The following is a 19,004-nucleotide window of genomic DNA, read 5'->3' on the forward strand; positions in this document are numbered from 1 at the left end:
TGTCCTCAATCTATCATAAAAACAAATATAAGGTTGATCATATAAATTGTTAAATGAACAAATCAATTCAGAGGAAGCATGCTTTGGGCAGAGAAAAACATTATAAATATTAATATTTTCTACTGCCATATTGAAAAGTCTTACGTTAGCATAAGGCCCCTTATTTTTATATTTTAATTCAAAATATACTTAGAATTCTTTTGTTGTTGTCGTCATGACATCTTTCATTTCTGTCTCAATCACTAATACACTATCATTCTTTGATAGTATTATGGCACATAAAAAATACAGAAGCCAAAGGGCTGAATTATTTCCATTTTTTCCCAATGCAAAACTTCATGACATATAAAAATAAAAGTTCCAGAAGCCTTGCATTTCATTAGGATAGATCCAGTGGAGCAATAATAGTGACATTTTTCTTAACATCTAGCAACATTTCTGAATATGACTTGATAAAAATTGCCATAATAAGCAAAACGGTAGCCTTTTTACTCCTTTTATTCCAAAGTACAAGTCATCTTACCTACAAAATTACTTCTGGTGACACATGTTTGTCTACTCTCCAACAGACTCTGACACAGCACATTTATTTCATCAAGATTGGCAGCATAGTATTCTGGTTTGGTTAGTGATATTGGGTATTTGTTTGCTCTCTCTCTCTCTCTCTCTTTCTCTCTTTGACACCTTTTTTAGAGAAGTTTTAGTTTCATAGCAAAATTGGGAGAAAGGTACAGAGATTTCCCATATGCCCTCTCATTTTACATGTACAGCAACCTGTGCCATCAGCATCCCCCGCCACAGTGGTATGTTTGATACAACAGATGAACCTGCACTGATGCATCATGATTACCTAATAGCCACAGTTTATAGTAGAACTCACTTTTATTGTTGTATATTCTATGAGTGTAGACAAATGAGTGACAACATATATCTGTCATTAGAATATCATGCAGAGTATTTTTACTGCCCTAAAATTTTGTGTGCTTTCTTAATGTGAACCTATGCTCGCTTCAGCAGCACATATATTCTTAATGTGAACCAGAAGAAATTGTGAGGACTATTTCTTCCTTATATAGGGTTTTACTTCTTTTGTATCTACAAAAATATTATTTACTTTCAGTGTTAATTATGAAAGAACATTGTTTTCTCTCCCTCTTCCACTCAATTTTATTTAAACTTTTAGGACAGTGTTTTTTTCATTTGTTTACCCAATACTTGGCAATTAATCATGGGAGTATGTTATCCTTTGTAATATTCAGAATAACTGAACATACTTTCTTATGTCAATGCATCATCTCTACTTCCAGAGCCCTACTTTTGTAGTGCAGTTTAAAAACACAAATGCTCCAACAAAGACTAATACAGAAGTGAATGGGCTTATCCAAATAAAGTTTTTCAGATGGTGAAGATTATATCAAAGTCTAAGGAGATCTCAAAAAGGAAAAAAAAAAGAACCAGTGGTATCTGATAATTAGACAAGACTTGTGCCTTATGGCATGCTCATACTCTAATGTCAGGTAGGATAGAACTAGGATTTATATTGTCAAATTGAAAAATAAATCCAGACTTAGATTTAGAGAAGACCTTACTAAGGAGTAGGATTATAGTAGTAAAGAGCATGCTCTGATTTTAGAAATTTGCCAGTGTCTCAAAATCAAAAAGAAAAAGGCCTTAAAAGAGAAAAAAAAAAGTAAAAAGAGATAAGGAAAGATTAACAGATATTTTTCTGGGAAAGCTTGCTAGCCAAGGGGTATGACTCTTCATTGACAGTACAGTACTGTACAGAGTCCTCACAGTACACACCCCAAGAGGTATTCAGAGAAATGTTAGTATGAAAGCACCCCCGAAGTATCTATTATACAGTCTGAAAAACTGCATGCAGTAGCTTATCTCTAACCATAGATACATAAGAGGAAGTCTGTGTTTAAAGAAACAAAACTAGTTTTAGATATATGTAAATAGTACTTAAAAGGTCTTTATTATCATTGTTATGATTATTCCATAATTTACATATATTATTAATATCCAAATCCAGATTTGTCTTCTATCCAATAATTTAGTTGAGTCATTTGAAAGCATGTCTGTCCTATTCACTTATGTCTGTCCTATTCACTCTTGCCTGCGCATGTGCGTTTTTAACTCCTTAATCACCCTCTACACAATCTCCAAACATTTTGATTACCAGTATCGTGCTTCCTAAGCTTGAATTCTGATTCTGTCATTTATACCCTCTGCAACTTTGAGGACGTGACTTGACCTGTATTCTACTCAACCCTAACATGGGAAAAATGTCTACCTAATAGGGATATTATGATGATTAATTAAAATAGTTACATGCAAAGAACACATAAGAGCAATTGAGGCAAAATAAATATTAATTTATATCCTCCCTATCTGTAGGCTCATATCATTTAGCATACAAATGCAGGCAAATTTCAAGTGCCAGGATTCTAGTAATTTAATCCAACATTGAATAGTTGGGCAAAGCCTACAAATAATGACCATTAACTCTAAAATTAGAATAAATACATAGAAAATCAGACAAGAGATTTGAACCCCAAAATAAGTGACTATAGAATATAAAAGTACAATATGGTATTACATGTTCATATTGAAAAAGAATGAAGGTGTAAAATTAATGGTGTAAGTAACCTATTTAAGAGATCCCTCTAGGGCTGCCTGGGTGGCCCATTTGGTTAAACATCTGACTTTTAATTTTGGCTCAGCTCATGATCTTTGGGTTGTAGGACTAGGCTCCGCGGTGGGCTCCCTGCTGGGCATGAAGGCTGCTTAAGATTCTCTCTCTCCCTCTCCCTCACCTTGTCCCCTGCTGCTCACATGCAGTCTCTCTCTCTCAAAATAAATAAATAAAATTTTTAAAAGATAAGAATGATAATCAATAAAACAGAAACAATAAGGAAAATCAATAGAAACAAAAGCTTTTTTATAATATTGGTAATATTGATAAACTTCTATTTATAATGAGAGAAAGAGAGCATAATTTCTATAATTTATATTACATTGGAGAAGAAGAAGATACGTCCTTAGAGATTCTTTAAATAGTAGATAGATCATGAGCATACCATGTAAAACTGAATGCCAACAAACTTGGCAACTTAATGAAAAAAATTTGATTCATTCTTCTAAGTACACAGATTAAGATTATTCAACCTGGATTGAAAGGAAATAGAAAATGTTTATAGTCTTATATCTACCCTTAGAATAAAAATTTACCCACAAAAAACTTCACACTTATATAGGCATCAAATGATTGGTGATTTTTATCAAACAATTAGGAATAAAGTGTACCAATTATGGACAAGTTCTCTTTCCTAGAGAAGGAATGATCAATTAGCAGCTCCTTTTTTGAGATCAATTTTACTTTTGACAGGAAAACATGAAAAAAAAATCACAAGAAAACGACATGACATTATCATCGATAAAATCCTTAACAAAATGTTACCAAATCAAATCTCTCAGTATAAAAAAAAATCTTACTCCATAATTAACAAGTAAGATTCATCCTAGGTCTGCAAAGTTTGTTTTACATTGTAAAATCAACAAATGTAGCTCATTATGTTGAAAGAACTAAAGTAGGTTAAACATTTGATCATTTCAATGGGTGCAGAAAAAACATGTGGCAAATTACACCATCCGTTATGGTAAAAATTCTCAGCACATTAGGAATTAAAGGGTACATCTACAACTTAATTATGAAAAACTTAATATTTTCCCCTTAGACAAGAATGTCCACTCCCAGAATTTGTATTCTGCAGTATACTGGCTGTCTGACAAGTGCAATAACACATGAAAAGAAATAAAGTATTCAAAGATTTGAAACGAAAAAGTACAAATATATTCACAAATGAATCATTTATGTCGGAAATTCTAAGACATCTACAAAAAAAAAGCTATGAGATACAATGTCAGAACTATATAACTAGTATAGACAGATTTAACAAAATATATTCAAGACTGATTAACAAAAATCGCTGAGATCAGTTAAAGTCTAAAGAAATGGGTACTTGTGCTATATGCTCAGGTTGGGAGATACAGTGGTGTTATATTTTCAGTTATTCCCATGTTGATTATAAATTCAGTGACATCCCTTCCCTAGCATGCCATTCCCTTCTCTCCCTGCCTCTTCTATTATATTTTCATCTCTCCCCATACTGAAAATGTAGTACTCCCAACTGCCCTACTTCATTTCAATTATTTTTGTCACTCTTCTCACAATTGGCCAATCTAGGAACTTGTGGGAAGCCAGTCTACCTCTTCCTCGTACTTACTTACATCAGTAAATCTCCCATTTGTAAATGATAACTATCTTCCCAAGTTCTTTTCATCTCTTTGACTACTGTCTTCACACAAGTCTTTATGTTTTACCCATTCTCTGTGGGAATTCCTCCTTGTTCTTCCTCTGTTTATATTTCATGCTTAACATTTCTCAACATCTTAATATCTGTGTGCTATTTCTTTAGACATTCTATTAAGATATTATTCTTTGTCATGGTTTTTCACATTAGATTACCTTTCTTGATGTGAGTATGCCTACTTGTTCATCAAGCTTAACAGAAGCACCATCTCTTTTGGAAAGCTTTCCAGACTGTCTCCATATTTCATCTGGAAAAAAATGTATTAGTAGATTAAACCATATCTTTATTGTTTTTGTAGTACTCTATGATAAATCTATTATTAAATCTATCACAGCGCTTATCAGAGCATAAGAAATGCAGGACCCTTTAACTAATAGATGCCATGGTTCTTTATTTTTATTTTCTTAACTTAAAGTACTTTATTAGTTTTAGGCATGTAATATAGTTATTCAGCCATTCTATACATCACCTAGTGCTCATCACAAGTGCGCTCCTTAATCCCCATCATCTACTTAATCCATCACCCTAGTCCCCTCCCCTCCAGTAACCGTCAGTTTGTTCTCTATAATTTAGAGTCTGATGTATGGAACTTTTGAATCACTGTATTGTATATCTGAAACTAAATAACACTGTATGTTAACTAACTGGAATTAGAATAAAAAACTTAAATAAAAAGTGTCTGTTTTCTTGATTTGTCTTTCTTTTTCCCCCTTTGCTCATCTGTTGGGTTTCTTAAAGTCTACATGTGAGTGAAATCATATGGTATCTGTCTTTCGCTGACTTATTTTGTTTAGCATTATACTTTCTAGTTCCATCCATGTCATTGCAAATAGCAAGATTTTATTCTTTTTATGGCTGAATAATATTCCATCTTTATCCATTCATCCATTGATGGATGTTTGGACTGTTTCCATAATTTGGCTATTATATGTAAAAGGTGCATGCATTCCTTTGAATTAGTGATTTTTGTGTTCTTTAAATACCCAGTGGTGCAATTGCTAGATCATAGGACAGCTCTATTTTTAACTTTTTGAGGAAACTCCATACTGTTTACCAGAGTGACTGTACCAGTTTGCATTCCCATCAACAGTGCAAAGTGTTCCCTTTTCTTCACATTCTCACCAACACCTGTTGTTTCTTGTGTTGTTGATTTTAAGCATTCTGACAAGTGTTAGGTGATGTCTCATTGTAGTGTTGATTTATGTTTCCCTGATGATCAGTGATGGTGAGCCTCTTTTCATGTCTGTTGATGGAATGACTCTTGTAGGGAATTGGCCAACAAGAGGATTTTGGTTTGTTTTTATCTACTTACAGCACAGTGCAACATACATAGTAACACTCAATAAACACTCTTTCAATGAATGAATGTTGTCTATTCACTTTCACTCACAAATATAAGACAGTGTGATAGAGTGGAAACTGTATCATTTCTGGCATCAGAAGTTTGAAATTTGGCTGCAAATCATCTTACTGCATGACATTCTCTGAGTTTTAATTTCCTCATGCCTTTTAAGAGGATAAAGAGAATAGCAGCCAGCATATATCAGGACGCCTGACAGTTCCATGTCACCTAAAAGTGTCATAGCATCCTTTAACCTGATCCTGCTGGAAGGGGATGCTCTGAGAATTACCGTTCATTGTGTACAGCACTGTCTACTCATTTTACCACAGAAATTCAGACAAGAAGTATGAGTCCAAAGATAAGTGACTACAGGATCTTTGATGATGTACATAGAATACATAGAAATTTTAGAATTCAAATATTTTTAAAGATTTTATTTATTCATGAGAGACACACAGAGAGAGGCAGAGACACAAATATTTAAAGTTTTCTTTAGTAAAGGGGGATTGTGTTACTGTAAGTACAACATAGACTTTGAGGAAGTCAAAAAATACTCTGACTTTTCAAGACCTGGCTCTGCTGTTTGTCTTGTGCTTTTCTGAAATGTAATGAGGGCCTACAACTACTTGACAGAAATGTTTTAAGAATTAAGTAAGATTATATATGTATTTCTACCACAGTAAAACTATCACATATGTACTATAAAATGGAATAACTGGAGCTTCCCATTTCTTTTGCAAAGTGGAACCCTCTGAACCTGATACAACACCCTCTAGTTCATGAGCACATTTTTGCTCTTAACCATACAAAGGGTCAGCCACATTTGTTTGCAAAAAAAACCTATGTGTGTTATGGTTTCTTATTATTGAAAATATAGATCAACAAAGTATTGCAAATGACATATGTCTGAAAGGTACAAGCCATGTTTTTTTCTATTAAATCTAAGCTAAATTTTGCAGAAATATTTATTAAAATAAGGTGTTAAAATGCAATTAAGAGTATGAATGAGAACACTTTAAAATAGATATTTAAAAAATCAATTAAAACCAAATAGGGAACATTTATGTCCATACAAAAGCCTGTATATATATGTTTATAGCAGCTGTATTCACAATTGCTGAAACTTGGAAACAGCCCAGAGGTTCCTCAGTAGGTGAAAGGGTAAATTAGGGTGCATCCAAGACAATAAAATGTTATTCAAGGACAAAACAAAATGAGCTATCAAACCATGAAAAGACATAGAAGAATCTTAAATCCACATTGGTAAGTAAAATAAGCCAATTGAAAAGGCTTCATACTGTATAATTCCGACTATATAACATTCTAGAAAAGGGGAAAATATGGAGACATAAAATGATCAGTAGTTGCCAGGAGTTAAAGGGGAAGGAAGGATCTAAAAGCAGAGCATAGAGGATTTTGGGGAGTGAAACTACTCGATATGACGCTATAATGGTGGGTACATATTATTGTATATTTGTCCAAACTCACAGAATGTACAACTCCAAGGGTGAACCCTAATGTAAACTATGGGCTTTGGGTAATTATGATGTGTCCGTGTAGTTTCATTGATTATAACACCTGTACCATTCTGGAGAGGGATGTTGATAATGAGAAAGACTGTGCATGTGTGGGGAACCAGAGGAATATGGGAACTCTCTGTATGTTCAATTTTGCTTTGAACAGAAAGCAACTCTAAAAAACTAGTCTATTATAAAAAGGATTTTGCACCTCTATATCTCCACATTTTCTGTAAATTCTCTCTTTGTTCTTAAGATACAAACTGGAAAACAGACACATGATGAATATGCTTTATGGAAAAATATGCAGAGACTCATTCTGAGGGTATTAGTTCTAAGAAAATGCCTTGACATCCTACACTGCAATATTTATATATGTGTATGTAATATACACATAAATTTTAACTACATAGAATATATTTAAGATATTTTTAAAAACTGTTTTATTTCACCATATTAATTCATTAACTCAGTGACAAAATAGAATGATTGCTACTACATAGAATTTTATATATTTATGTGTGTTTATAAATACATTTATTGATCAAGTATACATAATTTAATTCTAAAGTAAACACGAGTGTAACATTTGTAGTCACTATATCACATGAATATAAAGCAGGAGTTGGTAAACTCTTCCTGTAAATGACTACATAGTAAATATTTTAGGTTTTGTAGGTCAAGAATCTCTGTTGCAAATACTCAACTCTGCTATTGTAGAATGAAAGCGGCCACAGACAATTTGAACAATTTGTAAACAAATGAGAATGGCTCTATTCCAATAAAACTTTTTTTGTGTGTTTGTTTGTTTTTAATGAAACCAGAAGGCTGACCAGATTTAGCACATGGCTCCTTAGTTTACAGATTGTGATGTGAAGAAAGTGTTGTTTAATTAATATTAAAATAATATTAATTTCCAATGACTAGGTTACATTAATTAGTTAAGATTTATTTACTTACTTTATGGAGAGAGAAAGAGAGCACTTGCATTCATGCATGCATAAGCAGGGGTAAGGGCAGGAGGGAGAAGGAGATAGAATCCTCAAGTAGACTCCCCACTCAGTGGTGAGCCCAGTTTAGGCTCAATCCCAGGATCCTGAGGTCATGACCTGAGCCAGAATCAAGAGTTGGCCACTTAATCCAACTGAGCCACCCATGTGTGCCTAATTTAAATATATATCATTTAAGCAGGATTTTTCTTTTCATAGATACATGCAAAATCTTTCATAAATTGCCGAAATATCTTAGAGATACTATTATTTTTTAGGGAACTTTAGCAATACAAGGATGCCTAGTTGTATAGTAAAACTTAGTCTGCAAACAGGCTGTTATTTTCTAAAATTCACCATAATCAGCTCTTGACAAAATAACGCATATTTCACATTTCATCACATTTTCAGTGAAGCTTGATATTCCCTGTTTTCCCATGTGCTTCTATCAGGTTTTCGTTTTGGTTTACTCCTGCCTGATGCTTTAAAAATTATTTGTGCTTTTTTTATTTTCAAGAAATGATTTGATCAGAGTCTTATTTGCCTTTGTGCAACTATAACCTTAACACAATATCTTGCAAAAGTAAAAATAATAGATGATTAACTAATAGAGAGACATAGAGCTAGGAATCAGAGGTGATGATTCTACATTTCTGGGATTATATGTCCATATTTTAGGTTGTTGATGTAGGGCCAACTAAGTATGTTTTTTTATAGAATGGGAACCTTTGTAATTTATGTATTTATTCATTTGCCAATTTTCTCTATGTTTCGATTTATGTTATAGTTTAATCAAACAAAATTACTCCTCGGATGCAGAACTCCAAAGCAATGTCTGCTCACAGAAGAAAACAGTAACAAAACAAAACAGAAAACAAAAGAAAAATAAGAAAATATGGATACATATGAGCAGATAAATTTTAATTATTTCAAAGTAAGGGCTGCTGCAACTATAATTTAAAGGATAAATCTTCTAAGGCACTACAACATGTTACCATATTCAAAAAAAATGTTTCTTTACCAGGAGCCAAGTTTTACTGAGTTTGACAAAAAAAAAAATTGTTATTGTTTGAAGTATATGGATTAGCTAGTGTCTTGTTTATGTTGTTTTAATCATTATTTTAGTTTCTCCCATTTATCATTGTGATATTGCACACTCTTCAAACGAGAAGGGAAGTATAGCAGATTAGACTATTAGTAAAGAATAACATCTATAAATCATGCATAGCAGAAGTTATTGTTTTTATTTTCAACTTTTTACACACAGGTCTATAGTGAATACCATTGGTTGCCAATTACCCCACCCTCATTGGGGGAAATTACCCTGTTTCTCATCCAAGTAGTTCTTACTACCAAGTGTGGGAGTGACTTAATGGTCAGCATTTCTCTTTGGCATAATTTGTTCAGATATGAGGACAAATAATTATTTTAGTCAATAGGACAAAAGCTGAGTGCTTTAGGGACTCTTGGGAAAAGATTACTCTTAAGTGTAAGAAGAGAGCAAACAAACCTGGAAAACTAATAGTGTGAAGTCACCAGGTCAATTAACCCTTAGTCTACTTTATCTTTTCTATGTATGTGTCATATTTCTTTACTATTTAACCCTTTTTGGACATTTTCAAATTTTTCCATCCTCATGTATCCTGAGTTTTTTTTTTTTTCAAAAGCATCATGAATAAAATTTAATTTGAGATGGTATGCCCCAAGATGGTGGTGATGATGATGTAGACTTTATATGCTACCATCCTGACCACAGCTGATTGGACTAAGCCTACCTACCTAATTGGAGGAACCTGAATAGTGTATGCTGTCAAGTAAATAGATCTGGTTCATCCTCTAGGGACAGGTCAGAATCTGAATAACATGATTTTCATCTTCTCTCTACTGCTAGATCTAAGCTTCATTAGCTGATCCATTCTTTACTTAGTCAATAGATTTACATTACTTAATTATTTGGTTTAAAAAAATAAATAAGAAAAAAAATAGAAGAAAAGTAATCAATAAATCAATGAGTAGCTCCTTAGAACATTGATGAGTTGAAACATTTTAATTCAGATTTTTATTTAGATTAACTCAATGCAGTCCTGGCTAACAGCATCTGGAACATCACGCTCTGTTTCTCAGCCTGCTGGCAGAAGGCATTTGTAGACTCTACTCAGATTGCATGGGAAAGCTGTTAATTGATTATCAGAATGTTTCTATAAATTTCTCAGAATGTTTCTCTACATATGAAACAGGATCAATGTCTCAGGCATTATCCACCCCTTCCTCATGCTTATGCTGTGGTGTGGAGAGCTCCAGTAATCCAAGTGTAATGGCTTTGACTCTCATATGGGTAATGATGCACTTAATTCAGAGACTCTCCATCCTTATACTGTCATGTTCCATTCAGTATTCACAATTTCTTACTCTTTCTACATGTGGGAAAGATTTCATGTACTTTTCTTCCTGATATAAGAAAAATGCACTTCTGGTAATCTCTGAGTTTTTATGGTGACTAGTCCCATCAGTCCAGGCGGTATACATTCTTGGTTGTGGCATAGATATAGAGACTACTTGATTCCAGCTAATCTGATGTTAATCCTTCTTACCCTCCAGGGAGGACAAACATTTCTTAAGTAATTTAAAGAACTTGTGTCTAATTCTCTCTTTCCTTCTCCTGCTGCCCCTCCCTCCAGTTCCTGTTCTCCCCCTCCTCAAAAAATGAAAAAAACAAAAACAAAAAACTAAAATACTTTGTGTCTATATTAAAACCAAATCTAGTTGGTCACTTTGCCTAGGTGTTTTATGATATATCTTCCACTTAAGAAAATTGCAAATCTATGTCAATGGTATTCCATTTGAAAACATGTAGTTCCAAACCCTACATTCTTCAGAAAATTTAATCCTGTTTCAGTGTAACTTCTGCCATAGTGATTATCCATTTACCGAGACAGCAATCAGCAGAGCAAATGCTGATTTGCACTTGCACACTTACGCCATATCATAAGCCTTGGATTGTGATGAACATACTACTCTCAGGTTGAAAAAGTATAGTTGCAACCCAAAGCAGAACTTCAAGTAATATCAAGACAGGAAACAATATCCATAAAAGGTTAGATTTGTACATAAACACTAGAACGCGGGTGAAACTAGAGAACATTATGCAAATGATAGAAGTCATTCACAGAAGGATAAATACTACATGATCCCACTTATATGAAGTTTCTAAAGTTGTCAGACTCATAGAAGCAGAGAGTAGAATGGTAGTTGACAGGGCCTGGGCAGGGAGATATGGGGAGTTGCTCAAGGGGTATAAAGTCACTATGTAAAATAAATACATTCTAGAGATTGGCTGTACAACATCTTGTCTATAGTTTAGTATGTTGTGTTATGTACTTTAAAATTTAAGAGGGTAGATCTCATGATAAGTGTTCTTAACACAATTTTTAAAAAATGCTTGAGGGAAAAAGCTTATTTTTGGTTTTGACTCACGTTATGAGGCATCTAACATTTATTTAACAAATGATAATTAATAAAATTTTATTTTTGTGAACTTAAATATGAGGTAAGCAAAGTAGACATCACATTATCAAATTAGTTCCACTGGCATTAGTTATAATCTCTTTCCTCCTATCCTTCCCTTGTTATGATAAAAACAATGAACATGTATACGATCCCAATACTGTAGAATGCAAGTATCCTTCTGGAATCTGTGGTTGTCTCATCACAATAATTGCATATGTAAACCTTAAAAATATTGAGTTTTTGAGACATAATCATGGATGTATGTTTTATGTTAGGTACCGTTCATGTATCTGAACCTCTCTGATTTGATACAAAAATAATTTTAACTAAAAACAGCTTTGGTAATCAGCAGATAGCTTACTATTATGTATCATAATAAATAACAAAATTATAACATAATTTAATTACAAATTTGATTATAATTTAATAAATTATATAATTTAGTTTTATATAAATTTAATAAAATAAATCTATTTAGGTAATAAACCAAGGAAAAGAAAAGGATTTTCATCTAGACGTTGCCCTCTCTTTCTGTATTTTCCTTGATTCCTGAGCAGAAAGACTGAATTAAACAGCAGCCAGAAGGCATAGATGCAGAGTGGAAAAGCTCTTCTCTTTTTAGTAACTTTTGTGCCTGTTTTAAATTGATCATTTGTTTCATCAGCTAATCCCCAAGTAGAGGGCATGTCCTTTTCACTTGTAGGATTCTCTTACAGAAGTTGAATTCCCTCCTTATCACCACAAGCCAATAAGTACTTTATTTTCCTTTTGCTTGTTGTTAGGGAAAAGGAGAAAAAAAAAAAAAAGCCACTCATACCACTTGCTGGAGCTCTCTGCATTTTAATCCCAGCCTATGAACGGACATCAGAGTGCCCTTATGATATTTTGCACAAAAGGCTCAGTGTTCATGGCTGTACTCAGAGGACCCAAAATAGCATTCTGTAAGCAGTGACATACTGGTGGTCTGGTACTAAAAGTGCAAGCCTCTGTAACTCAGAGCAGTGTGACACATGTCAGCTTTGATGAGGAGTCTGTGAGGCAAAATAAGAACCCTCTCTACTACTCTTCCTCATGTGTTTATCATGAATTTTGAATTTCAATTTTTGCAGAACTCCAGAACTTGAAGATACACAGGTAAGAATGGATAATTAGGCCTATTTAAATATATAAATTACCTCAATGAATATAGGGCCAAAAAGTACTTGAGAAGCACTTTGTTAGTTTGTGCATATAAGGGAAAAAAATTCTAAAAAATTTAAACTCACAATGTGTATATTAAACTATCTCTAAAACAAATATTTGTGGGAAAAACTTGCCATATCTACAATTCAGATTGAAGAAAATAAAAGTTGCTCATATCCAGAATATTTAAACACTAAATTTCTTGAGAAGGATGTATCACTACTGTTTCTTTTTCTTTCTCTAGGATTTTGATTTTTGACTTACTGTGTATTTATCTCTGTACTATAGGCTGCTCTGAACAATAAAGTCACCTTAAAAATATGTGAAAAATATAGAGTAAATATTTTTAATGCAATTAATTATTTACTTCTTGGGAAATAATATTCAATGTGGGGCTTTCTGCATATCTTAAGCTAAGCTAAGAAAGCTAAGAAAGCTAAGCTAACAATTAGCTAAGCTAATTGTTCTTTGAAGGACAATCGATTCTCAAAGTTGATATAATTATTTTATTTTCTTCCTCTTTGTCAGTTGTTTTGACTATCAAACATTTTATTGAATTTAGAAAAATCGTAAAGCAAAAGAGCTTAAGTAATTAAGAATATAATAATAATAATAATAGTAAACCTTTGAGCATTTTATCAATATAGACAAATACATATTCAAACATGTTCACATATTAATTTGCAATAAATTATATCCATCACATGTAATAAAAAAGCTAATTCATCAGACACACAAAATATGAAAGACACAAAAGTGTAAATTAAGGAAATGCAAATTGTGAAAGATATTTAATATTGTTTCAGTTTTAATTTATTGCAAGTAAGTTTAATAGGATTACTAATTTTAATAAAATATTCCATGTAAATTTACCAAAAAGATTTAGTAAATCTGTAACTAGCATATAAAAAAACACATGAAGGTAGCAACAAAAATTTCTAAGTAGAATGGCAAATATATTTATATTTTGGATAAATTTGCAATATCAAGTAATATGGTAATATACATTCATATAATATCCTTTATTCCAAATTCTAACTACTTTAGATGTTTAAGTATCACACATTATAATTTTTAATTTGAAAGTATTTAAATTTTAATATAATTTGGACATTTCTGTTTACCAATTGTGTAACCAATAAGCATATATCCAAAAAATAATAAACATTACAAAATGAAAAATCTAAAATTATTCAATTTTTACAAAATAATCAGTTTATGAGAACTAGAAATCACCTCTAGATGACTTATTCTACTTAAATGTGTTTTCTGCCTTACCCAGGTTTTTTTTTTTAAGATTATGTTTATTAAAAAAATTATATTTATTCACGAAAGATGCAAGAGAGAGGCAGAGACATAGGCAGAGGGAGAAGCAGGCTCCCTGTGTGGAGCCTGTGTGGGACTCGATCCCAGAACTCTGGGGTCACATCCTAAGCCGAAAGCAGATGCTCAACCACTGAGCTACCCAGGTGCCCCTTTACTGAGGTTTTATAACAATGACTGAAATGTCTTATATTATTATGTAAATTATATCTGTATTTTCAGTTCTCAATTTTAGTAATTCTTTATTTGTGCCCCAATAAAATATTGAAATATTTATACTTATACTTTTATGCTTAAACCCACTTTCTCTCTACCTTTCTCTCTCTCTCTCTCTCTCTGTTTCTATTTCACACACAAACTGTAGAAGTGTTAAAGGATATGTTATTTATTTATATGTTTTGTTTTGGTTTGTTTTCCCCTTTGGAATCTTTATAATGTGCTTTTCCCTGGGAACTTTTTAAAAAATTAGTTCAATTAAATTATCATAAAGTAAGATGCTTGAGAATGATTTGCACAAATGTTTCCCATTCATTCTTAAGAAATCAGACCCATTCTCCAGGAATTTGCCATAATCAAGATATGTATAATTTGATGAATGATAATAGATAAGTAAATATAAATTGATATTGAGGGACATCTGGGTGGCTTAGTGGTTGAGTGTCTGCCTTCGGCTCAGGTCATGATCCCAGGGTCCTGGGATTGAGTCTTGCATCAGGCTCCCCGCAGGGAGCCTGCATCCCTCTCTGCCTATGTCTCTGCCACTCTCTCTTTGTCTCTCATGAATAAATAAAATCTTTAAAAAAAACTAATATTGAATTTTTTGACACACATGCTCTTAACACGAACCCTTTAAATATTATTATATTCAAAGTGTTAAAGAGTGGTATTTAACATGTTATTGAGTAGTAATATAATAGAAATATATGTATCACATGATTTAAAAGGATATATTGGTCTTTTCATATACCTTTCTTTCGATTGGGATTTATTGCTACTGAGAACCATGATAATAAATATGAGAAAATGGAACTTTTATATTTTGTGGTCATGACAATTCCCTCTAATATTTATGATCTTCCAATACCTGTATCTTTGCTTTGGCATAACCGATTGAGGATGAAAAATAAACAAACATGAAACTTAATAACCCCACATGAATCCTTCCTTTCTAGCATTGATTTTGACAGCTCTCGGATTTGAGAAATGAGTGACTTTTGCTAAAGTGACCAGAAAGATGTTTGACACTTTTTTAAAAACCTATGCCATTAGTTTTCACCTCTCATCACCACTCACTAGAAAAAATCCACCTAAAATGCTCTAAAAGTACCTTTTTATAACTTACAACAAATCAGTTTCCTTTTGAAATGATGCATTCCGTCTTGAAAATTCTGATATGATCCAGTAAGAGCATTCATGTCTCACTTTAAAAAACACTTTAGAATTAGTAAAGCAGAAATGTTTTTGTCAGAAATTCATTGCACTAATTACTCAATAAAAGACATTCAGAATCATCAAAGAATGTTTTAAAATTAAAGGAAAGCATATAGTAGTCAGAGATTTTGCTTTGACATACCTAGTCAGGTTTGAAATGTTAGTATTGGACAATGACGTATCAACATACAGGATCAGCATATCCACGTTTTATTTGTTCATTCTAAGAACTTACATGATAAATGAACTTTGTAAATTTGTAGGGTAGTATATTAAAGTGGGAATAATTTTGGCAATCAATTATGGCTTAAAATAACCTAGGTAATTTTCTCTATGTGCAAAATTTAGAAATGTCATTTCTGTGGAAATGAACAAATTATACATAAATCATAGAAAAGAAAAATGCCACTATTTTTCTGTCTTTAAATTGTACTATAGCTACATTGTTTCCAAAAGTTTCAAAAGTTTGCCACTTATTTTATTTTTTTTCGTCTCAAGCAGAGACTTTTTAAATCTCTAGTGAAGATTCTTGACATTTTTTTGATAAACAGAGAATTCTACTAAATGCAGAGAGAAACATAAAATATAACTAGAGCATTAAAAAGATAAAGAGAGCAGGATATAGATGCATCTTTCTAAAAACTTTTTAATGATATTGCAGTTTGTTATTGAAGTACTTCATGACAATGCTTGAAAGTGCTTTTGAATTGTAAAGCAAAATATAACCTATATTTACCTATAATACTGGTGAAAAATAAAGAGGCCATAGCATCACTTTTCAGGTGGATATAAGTCTCCTTCTAAATAAGGTTGTTGCCTTTGTGTCTATATAAGACATTGGTGTTTCTTTGGTTATTTCCTCTCTTTTATCCAATGTCTGTAGAATATACCAGTTCTATAGGCCTATCAGGATTTGACTCAAAATGATTGGTTAGTAATAAATGAGCATGTATGACAATACAATATTACTCAGCCATCAAAAAGAATGAAATCTTGCTATTTTCAATGACGTGGGTAGAACTAGAGTGTATGATGCTAAACAAAGTCAGTCAGAGAAAGTCAAATACCATATGGTTTCACTCACATGTGGAATTTAAGAAACAAAAGAGATGAATGTAGAGGAAGATGGGTGGAAAAGAAAAAGAGAGGGAGGCAAACCCTAAGAGACTCTCACTAACAGAACAAACTGAGTGGTAAATGGAGAGAGGTGGGTGGAGGATGGACTAGATGGGTGATGGGTATTAAGGAGGGACTTGTTGTGATGAGCCCTGGGTGTTGTATGTAAATGATGAATCACTGAATTCTACTCCTACTCCTTAAAACAAACAAACAAAAAAGCTGTGACAAATTTTTGACCCAGTAAGCCTCTTTTCTGGAACTTTATCATATTTAAATAATCTAAAAGTAGATAAAGAAGAATATCTGGAACAAAAATAATTATAAATGATTGAGTAACATAACATGCTCTATATCTTAATAAAATAACATATAGCCATTAAAAATACCTTCATAAAGGCTGTTAAAAATGGGTATATGTGTTTGCATGCACACACATATATGTGTGTCTGTATTTGTTTATGGACATATTTCAAGTATATATATAAATTTGATTTTTTATAATATAATAATTTTAAGACCACACTAATTATTTGTTAAAACTCCATACCATTTTATTTCTTGCCCCTCATATTCTTATTTTTAATTTTTTAACATTTTTATTTTAATTACATTTAGTTAACATTTAGTGTTATATTAATTTCAGGTATATAATATAATTATTTAACACTTCCATAAATGCTAATAACAAGTGCATTCCTTAATCCCCATCACCTATTTAACCCATCTCCACACACACCTCTCCTTTGTAACCATCAGTTTATTCTCTATAGTTAAGAATCTGTTTCTTCGTTTGCCTCTCTCTCTTTTTCTCTTTGTTAGTTTGTTTCCTCTTTAACAAAACCACATATGAGTGAAATCAAATGTTACTTGTCTTTCTTTGACTTATTTCACTCAGCCTAATATTCTCTAGCTCCATCCACATTGTTGCAAATGGCAAGATTTCATTCTTTTTTTATGGCTCTGTAATATTTGTGTGTGTGTGTGTGTGTGTGTGTGTGTGTGTGTGTGTATCACATCCTCTTTATCCATTCATCAGTCCATGGACACGTGGCTATTTGCATCATTTGGTTATTGTAAATAATGCTGCTATAAACATTGGGAAGCATACATCCCCTTGAATTAGTATTTTTAATTCTTTGGGTAAATACATACTGGGCAGTTGTTGGATTGTAGGGTAGTTCTATTTTTCATTTTTTGAGGAACTTCCACACTGTTTTCCAGAGTGGCTGTACCAGTTTGTATTCCCACAACAGTGCAAGAGGGTTCCCCTTTTTCCACATCCTCGTCAACACCTGTTGTTTCTTCTGTTGTATGACATTTTATGTAGTGGATGATACATATATAAAGTTACTTATATAAAATTTAAATTTAAACTATTTTAAAGATATGGAGCAATGTTGTCATTGTATGTGTATGTGTATTAAACCAATGTTAAAAACATGCAGCTCTTAAATCATAAATATAATTTCTATGAAATTATGTGACTTTGTATTATCATTGAGCATTTGAATTATAGGGAAATAGAAACAAACAATGCACTTTTAACACTGTAAATATGTGAGCTAAGTACCCAAATTTTAGTAAATTATTAATTAGCTGCTTTCTACATATTAAGAAACAAAATGATGTTAGGGTTGCTGGATTAAAAAAATATAATGAAGGATTATTTCATGTAAGAACATCATCTCTTCACAGAACATGTTAACTCTTTCTACACATTAAATTGAGTGACTCATAGTCCACATAATATAAGTTTGAGGGAAAAAAGACATCTTGTCAGCCAAAAGTCAATTCATTCATTCATCAGATTATACTGAATGCTTTTACATTTATCTGAAAGGAAACTTGTCTATCTTCTCTGGCATCAATTACAAAGTAATCAAAAATTTAAAGAATCTATTTCATCATGCTTTTTAAATCCATTCATATCTCAAATTAATTATATTCATGCTGATTTTTCTTCCTGAAATGTATATGTATTTTAAACCCATCCCATCTCTTGGAGATACACTTTTTTCTAGATTTACATATGTATCTCTTCTAAATTTTCCTATATACATTTTATTTAGAATTAAAGTGATATACCCAATCTCTTATTTTGGGAATTAGGGAGTAGGAGTTTGTCTACTCTGTAAGCATGCCATTCATGTTAAAGGGATTTAAAAAAAAATCTCCCTCTTGAGATGTTTCCAATATTATATTTACTAAAGTACATTAC

General features: G+C 32.3%; 1 protein-coding gene across 2 annotated transcripts in view; it reads left to right on the top strand.

Annotated features, from left to right (window-relative positions):
- The first annotated feature begins 12,740 nt into the window (after positions 1–12,740).
- LOC129514644 (cadherin-19) overlaps positions 12,741–19,004 on the top strand; it is a 92,022-nt gene continuing 85,758 nt past the window's right edge. For both annotated transcript variants that reach the window (XM_055333400.1, XM_055333401.1), the window contains exon 1: positions 12,741–12,865. The gene's annotated coding sequence lies outside the window, so the exon portion shown is untranslated. The remainder of the gene's footprint in view (positions 12,866–19,004) is intronic.

Source organism: Nyctereutes procyonoides, unplaced genomic scaffold (assembly GCF_905146905.1).
Source record: "Nyctereutes procyonoides isolate TBG_1078 unplaced genomic scaffold, NYPRO_anot_genome, whole genome shotgun sequence".
Classification (NCBI taxonomy): Eukaryota; Metazoa; Chordata; class Mammalia; order Carnivora; family Canidae; genus Nyctereutes; species Nyctereutes procyonoides.